The following is a 15,067-nucleotide window of genomic DNA, read 5'->3' as shown; positions in this document are numbered from 1 at the left end:
TCCCAGGAAACATGTATCAATGCAAATTTTTTTTTTTTAAAACGCCCGTTTTTTCAGGAGCAGTGAATTTAATAATGCTAAAAGTGAAACAATAAAAGTGTAATATTACTTTAAATTTCGTACCTAGGGGGGGTGTAAAGTCAGCATGTGAAAAAGCGCATGTTTCCCGTACATAGAACTGTCCCTGCACAAAGTGTCATTTCTGAAAGAAAAAAAGCCATTTAAAACCGGCTTTGCGGCTCTAATGAATTGTCGGCTCTTTCAATTACAGAGAGGATTCATTCATAAAGAAAAAGAAAATGTGTGGGGGTTCCCCCAAATTAAATTACCAGGCCCTTCAGGTCTGGAATGGATATTAAGGGAAACCCCACCGTAAAAAAAAAAAAAATGACGTAGGGTTCTCCGCAAATATCCATACCAGGCCCTTCAGGTCTGGTGTGGATTTTAAGGGGAACTCCACCCCAAATTTAAAAAAAAATGGCGTGGAGTCCCCCTAAAAATCCACACCAGACCCTTATCCGAGCAAGTTAACCTGGCCGGCCGCAGAAAAGAGTGGGGACAGAGTGCGGCCCCCCCTCTCCTGAACCGCACCAGGCCACATGCCCTCAACATGGGGAGGATGTCCCCATGTTGATGGGGACAAGGGCCTCATCCCCACAACCCTTGCCCGGTGGTTGTGGGGGTCTGCGGGCGGGGGGTTATCAGAATCTGGAAGACCCCTTTAACAAAGGGGACCCCCAGATCCTGGCCCCCCTATGTGAATTGGTAATGGGGTACACTGTACCTCTACCATTTCACGAAGGAAGTGTAAATAGCTAAAAAAAAAAACATAAGTAATGTCACAGCTCCAGCGCGTCATTCCGCTGGGCTGTGTCCAACGGAGAGTGGAGCTCCCCTGCTGCGCTCTGGACGGATGAATCTTCTGCATCGCTGGACCGGACGGCTGATCATCGGTCGCTGGAGAGATCATCCATCGCTGGATAGGAGACAGTGGATTCACATCGCTGGATTTATTTATTTTTTTTATTAATTAAGGATTTTTTTCTACGGTGTCTGTGTGTGTGTTTTTTTAACTATTTACACTTCCTTCGTGAAATGGTAGAGGTACAGTGTACCCCATTACCAATTCACATAGGGGGGGGGCCAGGATCTGGGGGTCCCCTTTGTTAAAGGGGTCTTCCAGATTCTGATAAGCCCCCCGCCCGCAGACCCCCACAACCACCGGGCAAGGGTTGTGGGGATGAGGTCCTTGTCCCCATCAACATGGGGACATCCTCCCCATGTTGAGGGCATGTGGCCTGGTGTGGTTCAGGAGAGGGGGGGGGCCGCACTCTGTCCCTCCTCTTTTCTGCGGCCGGCCAGGTTAACGTGCTCGGATAAGGGTCTGGTGTGGATTTTTAGGGGGACTCCACGCTATTTTTTTTTTAATTTGGGGTGGAGTTCCCCTTAAAATCCACACCAGACCTGAAAGGCCTGGTATCGATATTTGCGGGGAACGCTACTTTTTTTTTTTTTTTTACGGCGGGGTTCCCCTTAATATCCATTCCAGACCTGAAGGGCCTGGTAATTTAATTTGGGGGAACCCCCACACATTTTTTTTTCTTTATGAATGAATCATCTCTGTAATTGAAAGAGCCGACAATTCATTAGAGCCGCAAAGCCGGTTTTAAATGCCTTTATTTCTTTCAGAAATTACACTTTGTGCAGGGACAGTTCTATTACACTTTTATTCTTTCACTTTTAGCATTATTAAATTCACTGCTCCTGAAAAAACGGCCGTTTTTAAAACTTTTTTTTGCATTGATACATGTTTCCTGGGACAGGACCCAGGTCCCCAAACACTTTTTAGGACAATAAATTGCATATTAGCCTTTAAAATTAACACTTTAGATTTCTCCCATAGACTTTAACAGGGTTTTCCGTGGCTTTTCGAATTTGCCGCGAACACCCCTAATTGTTCGTTGTTCGCCGAACAGGCGAACAGGCAATGTTCGAGTCGAACATGAGTTCGACTCGAACTCGAAGCTCATCCCTATTGCTGAACACATACATAATATAGAAATCGGTTTTAGATACCACAATGTGTCCTTGCACTTTAAGAAATTTCATAATCAGGACCCCTCCTGTTTAAAATTTTGGGGAGTTGACTGTGTACTTCCCAATTGGAGAAGTTCAAATCTGGTGCGTGAAATATCCAAGCGAGAGACACGCTGGATATTTCACATGGATACATTAGTGCCCAGTGGTATGAACGTCGAATTAGACGTGAACCGTTTTATAAGTGATTACTAAAAATCACTAAAATTGCTATAAGGTTGCTGATATTTGCCGCTATAATGTGGTGTAATTGGTTGCTATGTTAAAGAGAGACGCACATGGTATGGCAAGAGGAAGATGCATAAGCTATGGTGTTAATCTCACTTTATTTTAATTAGTCTGTATTTTATTGTAGTGTATTTTACTTTAGTTTTATTATTTTATTGTTATCCACTTATTGTTGATTACCATATAATTTCTGGTTGTTGGTATTTATGTATCGCGTTAATATTCAATATCCCATTCAGTCAGTTTTGCATAATATGCAAATTAGATTAAATTAGATTAAAAGTTATGAGTTTAGATTTTGCTGGGTTAACATTATGAGAATGTGCTGACTACAGTTCTAAGTTGCTCCAATAGGGGGTATGTAAAGGTATAACTGTTGTTTAGCCATATTTGAGTCAATAGGAGATATCAGGGCTGATGTCTCTCTTAGTAGATTGGTTATGCGTAAAGCCCCATATAAACATGACAGTGAAAGCTACTAAACCACGCACACAGATGATGTCGATGATCGACGAAACGCGAAAATTGGTTGGTTGTTGTAGCTGTCAGTTAGGTGATGTCATCACGCAGATCGCGATACACGGAAGTGGTGGTTTGGCTGGACTACGGAGGCACGGAAACATCGCCCTGATATGCTCCCGCTGCACCAATGTGATGTGATGTATTTCCTTTGAAATTTTTATATATTGTAAGTGCATTTTTAAAGGGGAGAGGTTTTAAATAAAAAGTTTATACGGTATTACACTATTGTGGCTTTTTTTACCTCTATATCTGAGCACCAGTCGCTGGATGCGTTTAATGTACCCTTTTGAATATCTGAAGAAGTGGAGAGGCATTTTTGAGTTCATACAACGCTGTATATACAGTACCTTTTTGGTAAGAGCAATTACAACAGGGGTGTATTTGGACCATGAATTATCTTCACGAGTGGTGGTTCTGGTGGAAGAGGATGAGCATTTCAAGCTGTTGAGACCTATTTCGCTTTTCTTTGAACACGGACTCTTGTTTCTATTGTTTCTTACCTGTTAAAGGAACACTAAAGTCACAATTTTTTTTTTTTTTAAATAACAAACATGTTATACTTACCTCCACTGTGCAGATCGTTTTGCACAGAGTGACCCGGATGCGTGTCTTCTGGGGTCCCTCGGCGGCTGTCTCGGCTCCTCCTCGCAAAAGCTTTCCACGTTCATGCAAGCTCCCTCGCATGGTGGAAAGCTTTTGCGAGCGCGCTCCCGTGATACAGCAGCAGCCATAGCCGCCAACTGTATCATTCGGGCCTTCCCCCCGGCGGTAAAGGGTAAAAAAACATTTACCTTTACAACCCCTTTAATGATCTTTACCATCTTCACTTTTTCAGATATAGGCCCGGATTCACATACATCGGCGCATATTTTTGCCGACGTAGCGTATCGAATATACGCTACACCGACGTAGCGCAGAGAGGCAAGCACCGAATTCACAAAGTATTTGCCTCCCAAACTGCGCTGGGTTTCCTCGGCGTAAGCTGGCGTAGGATGGAAGTGGGCGTGAGCCATGCTAATGAGGCGTGACGCCATGCAAATGATGGGCCGAGCGCCAGACAGATACGAATAATGAACGGCGCATGCGCCGTCCCGTGGACGGCTCCCAGTGCGCATGCTCAGAATCACGTCGGAACAACTGCCTAAGATACGTCGAATCACTGCCTACGACGTGAACGTAACCTACGCCTAGCTAAATTCTTGTACTACGTAAACGACGTAAAATACGACGGCTTGTGTTCCCTGGTCCATACCTTTGCATGGGTTGCGCCTCATATATGGGGAATAACGTTACGCCGGACGTACGACTTACACAAACCGCGTATATGATCCCCCGGGCGCAAGTACGTTCGTGAATCACCGTATTTCCCTCATTTGCATATTTGAATCGAAAATCAATGGGGCATCCAGTGTAAATATGCGCCCACGATACGCCGACGTCGGTCGGATGAAGCCTATTTTCAGGCGTATCTTGGTTTCAGAGTCCGGCGCACAGATACGAAGGCGCATATTTGCACTTACGCGGCGTATCTCGAGATACGTCGGCGTAAGTGCTTTGTGAATCCGGGCCATAGTGTTTATTTATTAGAATATATATATCTATATATATATCTATATATATATATATATATATATATATATATATATATATATATATAGATAGAGAGAGAGAGAAAGATAGAGAGATATGTTTTTAGGTAGCGCCGCCTTGATATGTAATGTGTTGTTAATGCATTGTATGTTGTATTGCAAGGATTATTGATTGGAATATTCATTCTTCCACCAAAGCTTGGGTGAATATTGAACATGCATTCTCTAAAATACCACTGAACCAGTTACCTTGGACGGCTACCACTCATATACCACTAACATGCAAACAGCATCCCCTAATTGAAAATACTCTGCAAATATTCTGAAAAATTTACAATTTTCAAATTTTCCTCCAATCCAGGTCCTCTTACTCCTATCTGTAACAATCCAAGCTTCCCACCAGGCCTAGCAAAATCTTTTCTCTCAGGGGTTTTACCCCAAATTACCTTGTGAGCTGAATTTTTGTTCAAAACAACTCCTTTCTTACATTGAATGATATAAATATGAAATCACCAACTTTTCTTTTTGGTCATATATTCAAATTAGGCATTTCCTAAATGATCCTGTTGCCCGTGAAGCTTATGCTAGACAATTAACTCCTTTTGAAATTTTCTACAAAAAAACAGAACCACAAAAACATTGAAGCTCTCACATGTACTCCCTTCTATTCTCAAACCATAATCCCAAATCCAATTTAGCGTGCCAACATTGGGAAAGGGATCTCACTATTAACCTCTCAGGAAAGAGGAATGGGAGAATATCAATTATTATATCCACAAGGGCTCAACCAATGTTTCTGCACAAGAAAATGGTTTAAAAGTCTTCTCCAGGTGGTACAAGCAGGGGCGGACTGGGCCAGGTGGAAAAGTGGACATTGCCCCCCAGGCCGCTCACATTATTTTTAAAACGGCTGCAGCGCTGTTTTTTTTTTTTTTTGCTAAAACTCGGCAGCGGCGGCCGCCAATTGGCTGGCTGCTGCCGCACTGCATTGTGGGAGTTGTAGGAAGGTCATGTGGCACGTCAGGGGAGGGTCAGGGCACGAGCGCCGTACATCTCTGTGACTCGTGGGCTGGCTGCAGAGAAGAGTCAGTGAGACAGAAAGAGACTGCACTGAACTGATCCCTCCATCCCACGCTGCAGCTGTGATCCAGCGATGTGTCCTGTGACAGGGATGTTAGCTGCACCTGTCACAGGGCTGAGAGTGTTCTGTTCTTACAGAGCATAGCCCTCACCCTCCTCTCCACCAATGGGAAACGATCAGTTCAGCCTTCTCCCGCCCCTCTCTCCCTGTGCCCGTCCACACTCGATGCAGCCGTGTGCTGTGAAGGGAATGTGCGGGCAGTCGCAAATCACAATGTCACAACATGAAGATGCGGACAGCCAGTGAGCCTCCTGCTGGGAGTGGGACTGTGCAAGTAAGTGAGCGGTGACCAGACTCTCCCCTTCTCCCTCACCCTCAGCCTATCATTTAACCTCTTGTCTGCCAGGCACTGTCACAATTTCCAGCTTTTAGTGCTCTCATACTGAGCCCTGGTTCACATTGGAGTAAATGCAGCAAAAATTTACATTCCGGCACATTGGAAAAAAACTACTACCCCCCCCCCCCCCCCCCATCCATTGTAGATTGGTTCAAACATATTAATACTGTGGCAGATATGGAAGAACTAAGGCCCAGATTCACATAGAACTGCGGCGGCGTAACGTATCGTACCGCCCCAAGTTTTCATCGCAAGTGCCTGATTCACCAAGCACTTGCATGAAAACTTACGCTGGCGGCCTCTGGCGTAAGCCCGCGTAATTCAAAGGGGCTTGTGCCATTTAAATTAGGCGCGCTCCCACGCCGGACCTACTGCGCATGCTCCCTTTTGAATTTCCCGCCGTGCTTTGCGCGAAGTGACGTAATTTTTTCGAACGGCGACGTGTGTAGCGTACTTCCGTATTCCCGGACGTCTTACGCAAGAAGGAATTTTTTTTAAATTTCGACGCGGGAACGACGGCCATACTTTATACAGCACATACGTGTGCTGTCTAAAGTTAGGGCACCGAAAACGACGACTAACTTTGCGACGGGAAACTAGACTAGCAGCGACGTAGCGAACGCGAAAAACCGTTGTGGATCGCCGTAACTACTAATTTTACCCAACGCTGGTTTACGACGTAAACTCCCCCCAGCGGCGGCCGCGGTATTGCATCCTAAGATCCGACAGTGTAAAACAATTACACCTGTCGGATCTAAGGGCTATCTATGCGTAACTGATTCTATGAATCAGTCGCATAGATACTCTGAGAGATACGACGGAGTATCTGAAATACTCCGTCGTATCTCGGCTGTGAATCTGGCCCTAATTCACCAATCCAAAGATACCCCTACTAAATTTCAGAAAATCTGGGCTTGTTGGCGCCACTTTCAAACATCTATTGAATACACCCGGTTAATATCCTGATTAACCCCTGCTATCAATGCTTTATCTTGGCCCAGGCCTAGGGCAGCACTTTGCAGGGGGCAGCATGAAGAGTCCCCGCCGGTTTGCGTTACACTTTTAGTGTAGCTCTAGTCTTTTGAGGTGGACAGGGCCACAAGACAAATCGGTCTGGCGCCCCCATAAAGCGGCCTCACTGCTACCGATATGATAGGGATGGCGCAGACACTGACATGGTCACCTATACCTGGCAGGTAGGTAGTAGGACTATTCTGCAATCCTTTGCCTGTGTTAGTTGTACTTATTAAGGAATCTTAATTTTATTTCTGTTGTTTGCAGATAAGAAAAATAAACAGATGGATTTATTTGTTCCTGCCCCCAATCTTTCCTTTGCTCACTGCCTGGACCACATACAGTCAGGTCCATAAATATTGGGGACATCGACACAATTCTTATCTTTTTGGCTCTATATACCACCACAATAGATTTGAAATGAAACAAACAAGATGTGCTTTAACCAGTTCCCGACCCCCGCATGTACATATACGTCCACAATATGGCACGTACAGGCACATGGGCGTACATGTACGTCCTTGCCTATTAGCGGGTGGGGGGTCCGATCGGGACCCCCCCGCTACATGCGGAGGTCGGGTCCGCTCGGGGAGCGATCCGGGACCACGGCGCGGCTATTTGTTTATAGCCGCTCCGTCGCGATCGCTCCCCGGAGCTGAAGAACGGGGAGAGCCGTATGTAAACACGGCTTCCCCGTGCTTCACTATGGCGGCGCATCGATCGCGTCATTCCCTTTATAGGGAAGACACGATCGATGACGTCATTCCTACAGCCACACCCCCCTACAGTTGTAAACACATACTAGGTGCACCCTAACTCCTACAGCGCCACCTGTGGTTAACTCCCAAACTGCAACTGTCATTTTCACAATAAAGAATGCAATTTAAATGCATTTTTTGCTGTGAAAATGACAATGGTCCCAAAAATGTGTCAAAATTGTCCGAAGTGTCCCCAATAATGTCGCAGTCACGAAAAAAATTGCTGATCGCCGCCATTAGTAGTAAAAAAAAAAAAATTAATAAAAATGCAATAAAACTATGCCCTATTTTGTAAACGCTATAAATTTTGCGCAAACCAATCGATAAACGCTTATTGCGATTTTTTTTACTAAAAATAGGTAGAAGAATACGTATCGGCCTAAACTGAGGAAAAAAAATGTTTTTATATATGTTTTTGGGGGATATTTATTACAGCAAAAAGTAAAAAATATTGCATTTTTTTCAAAATTGTCGCTCTATTTTTGTTTATAGCGCAAAAACTAAAAACCGCAGATGTGATCAAATACCACCAAAATAAAGCTCTATTTGTGGGGGGAAAAAGGACGCCAATTTTGTTTGGGAGCCACGTCGCACGACCGCGCAATTGTCTGTTAAAGCGACGCAGTCCCGAACTGTAAAAACACCTTGGGTCTTTAGGCTGCATATTGGTCCGGGGCTTAACTGGTTAACTGCAGACTTTCAGCTTTAATTTGAGGGTATTTACAAATCAGATGAACGGTGTAGGAATTGCAACAGTTTGTATATGTGCCTCCCACTTTTTAAGGGACCAAAAGTAATGGGACAGATTAACAATCATAAATCAAATTTTCACTTTTTAATACTTGGTTGCAAATACTTTGCAGTCAATTACAGCCTGAAGTCTGGAACGCATAGACATCACCAGACGCTGGGTTTCTTCCCTGGTGATGCCCTGCCAGGCCTCTACTGCAACTGTCTTCAGTTCCTGCTTGTTCTTGGGGCATTTTCCCTTCAGTTTTGTCTTCAGCAAGTGAAATGCATGCTCAATCGGATTCAGGTCAGGTAATTGACTTGGCCATTGCATAACATTCCACTTTTTTCCCTTAAAAAACTCTTTGGTTGCTTTCGCAGTATGCTTCGGGTCATTGTCTATCTGCACTGTGAAGCGCCGTCCAATGAGTTGTGAAGCATTTGGCTGAATATAAGCAGGTATTGCCAGAAACACTTCAGAATTCATCCTGCTGCTTTTGTCAGCAGTCACATCATCAATAAATACAAGAGAACCAGTTCCATTGGCAGCCATACATGCCCACGCTATGATACTACCACCACCATGCTTCACTGATGAGATGGTATGCTTTGGATCATGAGCAGTTCCTTTCCTTCTCCATACTCTTCTCTTCCCATCACTCTGGTACAAATTGATCTTGGTCTCATCTGTCCATAGGATGTTGTTCCAGAACTGTGAAGGCTTTTTTTAGATGTTGTTTGGCAAACTCTAATCTGGCCTTCCTGTTTTTGAGGCTCACCAATGGTTTACATCTTGTGGTGAACCCTCTGTATTCACTGAAGTGAAGTCTTCTCAAGATTGACTTTGACACTAGGGATGAGCTGAACACCCCCATATTCGGTTCGCAGCAGAACCTGCGAACACACCAAATATTCGTTTGAACTTTAGAACCCCATTAAAGTCTATGGGACTCTGATCTGGGACGTTTGAAATCTAAAGTGCTAATTTTAAAGACTAATATGCAATTTATTGTCCTAAAAAGTGTTTGGGGACATGGGTCCTGCCCCAGGGGACATGTATCAATGCAAAAAAAAGTTTTAAAAACAGCCGTTTTTTCGGGAGCCGTGAATTGAATAATGCTTAAAGTGAAACAATAAAAGTGAAATATTCCTTTAATTTTGTACCTGGGGGGGTGTAAAATATGCCTGTGAAATAGCGCATGTTTCCCGTACTTAGAACTCTCTGCACAAAGTGTCATTTCTGAAGGAAAAAAAGTCATATAAAAATGACTCGCGGCTATAATGAATTGTCGGCTCCCGGCAATTCAGAGAGAATTTATTCATTAAAAAAAGTGTGGGGGTCCCCCCAAATTCAATTACCAGGCCCTTCAGGTCTGGTATGGATATTAACCACTTAAGCCCCGGACCATATTGCTGCCTAAAGACCCAAGGGGTTTTTACAGTTCGGGACTGCGTCGCTTTAACAGACAATTGCGCGGTCATGCGACGTGGCTCCCAAACAAAATTGGCGTCCTTTTTTCCCCACAAATAGAGCTTTCTTTTGGTGGTATTTGATCACCTCTGCGGTTTAAATTTTTTGCGCTATAAACAAAAATAGAGCGACAATTTTGAAAAAAATGCAATATTTTTTACTTTTTGCTGTAATAAATATCCCCCAAAAACATATATACATTTTTTTTTCCTCAGTTTAGGCCGATACGTATTCTTCTACCTATTTTTGGTAAAAAAAACGCAATAATCGTTTATCGGTTGGTTTGCGCAAAATTTATAGCGTTTACAAAATAGGGGATAGTTTTTTTGCATTTTTATTTTTTTTATTTTTTTTTACTACTAATGGCGGCGATCAGCGATTTTTTTCGTGACTGCGACATTATGGCGGACACTTCGGACAATTTTGACACATTTTTTGGTCCATTGTCAATTTCGCAGCAAAAAATGCATTTAAAGCGGAGTTCCGACCACAATTTTAAAAATAAAAACTTTTTAACCACTTTCCGACGGCCGTACGACTATTGACGGCCGCGGGGTGGTTCTACTTCTCTGAGCCGCCGTCAATTGACGGCAGCTCATTTCCGCGTTCCCCGCGCGCGCTCCCGAGCGCGCGGCGGGGAACTTCTGTTCTGGCCGTGTCCCTTGGACACAGCCAATAACAGATCGCGGTAAATAGCCAATCAGAGCGGCTATTTACAGCGCGATCTTTCCGGCCAATGAGAGATGATCTCAAATGTAAACATATGAGATCATCTCTCATTGCCGTCTCTCCCTCCTCACACAGACAGCGCGTGTGAGGAGAGAGAGATACTGTGAGTGAAAGAAAACCGTTACAAAGTTTTACAAATCACTGCCCAGTGTTCAATCAGTCCCACCAGTGCTATCAGTGCCACCAGTGCTACCAGTGCCACCAGTGCCCATCTGTGCAATCTGTGCCCACCTGTGCCATCTGTGCCCACCTGTGCCATCTTTGCCACCAGTGTACACCTGTGATCACTGCCGCCTCAGTGCATATCAGTGCCCACCTGTACCGCCAGTGCCACCTGTGCCCACCTATGATCATTGGCCACCTGTGATCAGTGCCGCCTCAGCGCACATCAGTGCCCACCTGTGCCACCAGTGCCCACCTGTGATCAGTGCCCACCTGCCGCCTCAGTGCCCACCTGCCGCCTCAGTGCCCACCTGCTGCCTCAGTGCCCACCTGCCGCCTCAGTGCCCACCTGCCGCCTCAGTGCACATCAGTGCGTATCAGTGCGTATCAGTGCCCACCTGTGCCACCAGTGCCACCAGTGCCCACCAGTGCCCACCTGTGCCCACCTGTGATCTGTGCCCACCTGTGATCAGTGCCCACCTGTGATCAGTGCTGCCTCAGTGCACATCAGTGCCCACCTGTGCCACCAGTACCACCTGTGCCACCAGTACCCACCTGTGCCACCAGTACCCACCTGTGCCACCAGTACCCACCTGTGCCTCCAGTACCCACCTGCCGCCTCAGTGCACATCAGTGCACATCCGTGCGCATCAGTGCCCACCAGTACCACCTGTACCACCAGTGCCCACCTGTGATCAGTGCCCACCTGTCGCCAGCAACAATGTCAAAACGCCTCTTCTCCCTCCAGCAGGCATATACAATTATTGCTGCAACTGACGAGAGCAACGGGGAGCTCTCGTCTTCCGATTCCCAGCTGGATTCCGATTCGGACGTAGTCTATGAACCAGTCTACAGCAGTGGAACAGCGACAGGCTCAGAGGGGGAAGATGGTCAGCCTGCCAAAAGAAGGCGTTCTGGTGAGGAGGCAGTGGCATCCACCAGCACCGTCATGCCATCCACCAGCACCGTCATGCCATCCACCAGCACCATCATGCCATCCACCAGCACCGTCATGCCATCCACCAGCACCGTCATGCCATCCACCAGCACCGTCATGCCATCCACCAGCACCGTCATGCCATCCCCAAATACAGAAGCGCCATCCACCAGCACCGAAGTGCAATCCACAAATACTGAAGTGCCATCCACCAGTACCGCAGTACCTCGGCAACAAAGGCCAAGGACCCATGCAAGCCTTCCCTATACCCTTCATTACCCCCTGTGGCTTCCTTCAAATTCCGGAGAAGCCAACATTCCCCCTTTTACTGCCCAGCCAGGAGTCCAGGTGGACACAGAAAATTTTTCCCCAATAAATTTTTTTGATTTATTTTTAACTGAGGAACTGCTTTCTAGCCTTGTGGCCCAGTGCAACTTATATGCCCAACAGTTTATCGCCAACAATCCCACATCGTCCTATGCCCGTCCCTTCCATTGGAGAGACCTAACAGTGGAGGAGTTCAGAATTTTTTTAGGCCTCACCTTTTGTATGGGACTCAACCCAAAAAATGAGAAGCATTCATTTTGGTCCAAACGCCCCATTTATCATATGCCAATCTTTTCGCCAACAATGCCCAGAACCCGATATTTCATGATAATGCGGTTCCTCCACTTCAACGACAACACCCAGTGCCTTCCCCAAAACCACCCAAATTTTGACAGGCTTTTCAAAATTCGCCCCTTATTAAATTATTTCTCTGAATTATTCCCCCAAATATATACCCCGGAACAACACATTTGTGTAGACGAGTCCCTCGTAAAATTTTGTGGCCGACTGAAAATAAAGCAGTTCATTCCAAGCAAAAGAGCCCGCTATGGGGTGAAGGTTTACAAGCTATGTGAACGAGCCACAGGGTACTTGTATTCCTTCTTGGTCTATGAAGGGAAGGACACCCAGCTGAATCCCCCCGATTGCCCAGACTACTTGGGAACAAGTGGAAAAGTGGTTTGGCAACTTATCACCCCCCTCCTGGATAAAGGATACCACCTGTACGTGGATAATTTTTATACGTCTCTTCCCCTGTTCCACAACCTTCATCGGAAGCAGACCCCGGCTTGTGGCACGGCAAGAAAGAACCGGAAAGGCTTTCCTCAAGGCCTTGTAAATAAGAAGCTGAGGAAAGGGGAATCGGCGAGTCTGCGCAACAAGGAGGTTCTTGCAGTGAAGTGGAGGGACAGAAGAGACGTATACATGCTGTCCTCCATCCACAACGATTCCTTTGTAGAAACCCGCAGAAGGCGTGGCACCACCATCCAAAAGCCAACATGTATCCGGGACTACAATTTATTCATGGGGGGGGTCGATTTTAACGACCAAATGTTGGAACCATATCTGGCCACAAGACGCACGTACCATTGGTACAAGAAAGTAGCCATTTATTTTTTTCAATTGGCCGTCTACAATTCTTATATCATTTATCGTAAATCCACCCAAAACCCCCTACCCTTCCTTGGCTACCAGGAGGAAATTACCACTTCCCTGATATTCCCGAACGACCTGCCCCAAAACATTCGATCAGATGTACTAAGTAGACTCTGCGAACGACATTTCCCAGATAAGGTCCCTCCCACAGCATCAGGCCGACGAGCTCAAAAAAGATGCAAGGTGTGTTCCAGTGATGGAGTCAGACGAGACTCAGCTTACTATTGTGCCGAATGTCCTTCCCAACCCGGCCTCTGTATAACTGAGTGTTTTCGACGTTACCATACCAAACTAAATTATTAATCCTCCGTTCCTGCCTTTACTCACCTATACACCCCTTATGCCACTGCCTGCCCTGTAACTAACCCCGGCTTGTTTTTCGACCACGATTCTGCCTAAAGATTTTGTAATACCTCTGCCCGATCTGGAACTGACCCCGGCTTGTTTTTTGACCACGATTCTGCCTAACGATTCTGTACTGCCTCTGCCTGATATGGAACTGACCTCGGACTGTTTGACCATGTTTTTGCCTGCCTCATGGACTGATCTTGTACCCTGCTACTGGACTAGTGGGAACACAGGGGTCTCACATATGTGAGGGGCGCCAGAAAAGTTTTTCTGGATGAAGAAAACTTTTTTGTTTTCTCATGCTAGATTAGGGTCTGGTTGCCCGGAGGCTTCAAAGAGATTTGGGTGGGAGAAGCCTCTACCCCTGTCCCCATTCTGTCCTGAACGAGGCCCTCCTTCTGCCTGCTGCCTGTAGGACCTATGCCATCATGCCTCTGCCTGTTGCATGAACTGACCACCTGCAGTATCCCTGCCTGGACGTTGCTGACCAAGTCCCTGCCTGCTGCCTGGACCAGTGCTATCCTGATGTGTAGAACTGCGCTACTATTACCACAGGTAATCTTTTGTTTTTTACACTTTGCTCAGCATAATGTATTTTGGGATGTAATTCTTGGTATGTGCATGCTATGTGTCTCTGGAACACCTGACGGTGTTCCTTGCATGTTGGATCTCTATATGTGGTCAGGCTGTGTAGAAGTCTCACACATGGGGTATCGTTTTACTCAGGAGGAGTAGCAGAATGTATTTTGGGGTGTCATTTTTGCTATGTAAATGCTATGTGTTGGAAATATCTTATCAATGGACAACTTTGTGTAAAAAATATGCGATTTAATTTTTTTTTCCACATATTCCAAAAAATTCTGGAAAAAAATGAACCGTTCAAAAGACTCATTATGCCTCATAGATTATACGTTGGGGTGTTAGCTTTCCAAAATGGGGTCATTTTGTGGGTAATTCCATTGTCCTGGTGTTCCAGGGCCTTCAAACGTGTAATAGGTTGTCAACTAGTTAGATGTGCAATTTATGCTCCTAAAACCCCTGATGGCGCTCCCTGCATGTTGGGCATCTGTATGTGGCCAGGCAGTGAAAAAGTCTCACACATGGGGTATCGTTTTACTCAGGAGGAGTAGCAGAATGTATTTTGGGGTGTCATTTTTGCTATGTACATGCTATGTGTTGGAAATATCTTATCAGTGGACAACTTTGTGTAAAAAAAATGCGTTTTCATTTTTTTCCCACATATTCCAAAAACTTCTGGAAAAAAATGAACCGTTCAAAAGACTCATTATGCCTCATAGATTATACATTAGGGTGTTAGCTTTCCGAAATGGGGTCATTTTGTGGGTAATTCCATTGTCCTGGTGTTCCAGGGCCTTCAAACGTGTAATAGGTTGTCAACTAGTTAGATGTGCAATTTATGCTCCTAAAACCCCTGATGGCGCTCCCTGCATGTTGGGCATCTGTATGTGGCCAGGCAGTGAAAAAGTCTCACACATGGGGTATCGTTTTACTCAGGAGTAGCA

At 45.6% G+C, this 15,067-nt stretch overlaps 1 protein-coding gene across 7 annotated transcripts in view; it reads right to left on the bottom strand.

Moving 5' to 3' along the window:
* LOC120946232 (complement factor H-like) overlaps positions 1-15,067 on the bottom strand; it is a 3,139,400-nt gene that overhangs the window by 1,225,850 nt on the left and 1,898,483 nt on the right. The window lies entirely within an intron of this gene.

This window comes from Rana temporaria, chromosome 7 (assembly GCF_905171775.1).
Source record: "Rana temporaria chromosome 7, aRanTem1.1, whole genome shotgun sequence".
Taxonomy (NCBI): Eukaryota; Metazoa; Chordata; class Amphibia; order Anura; family Ranidae; genus Rana; species Rana temporaria.
The sequence above is the reverse complement of the archived record's forward strand: the minus strand, read 5'-3'. Positions and strand labels throughout refer to the sequence as shown.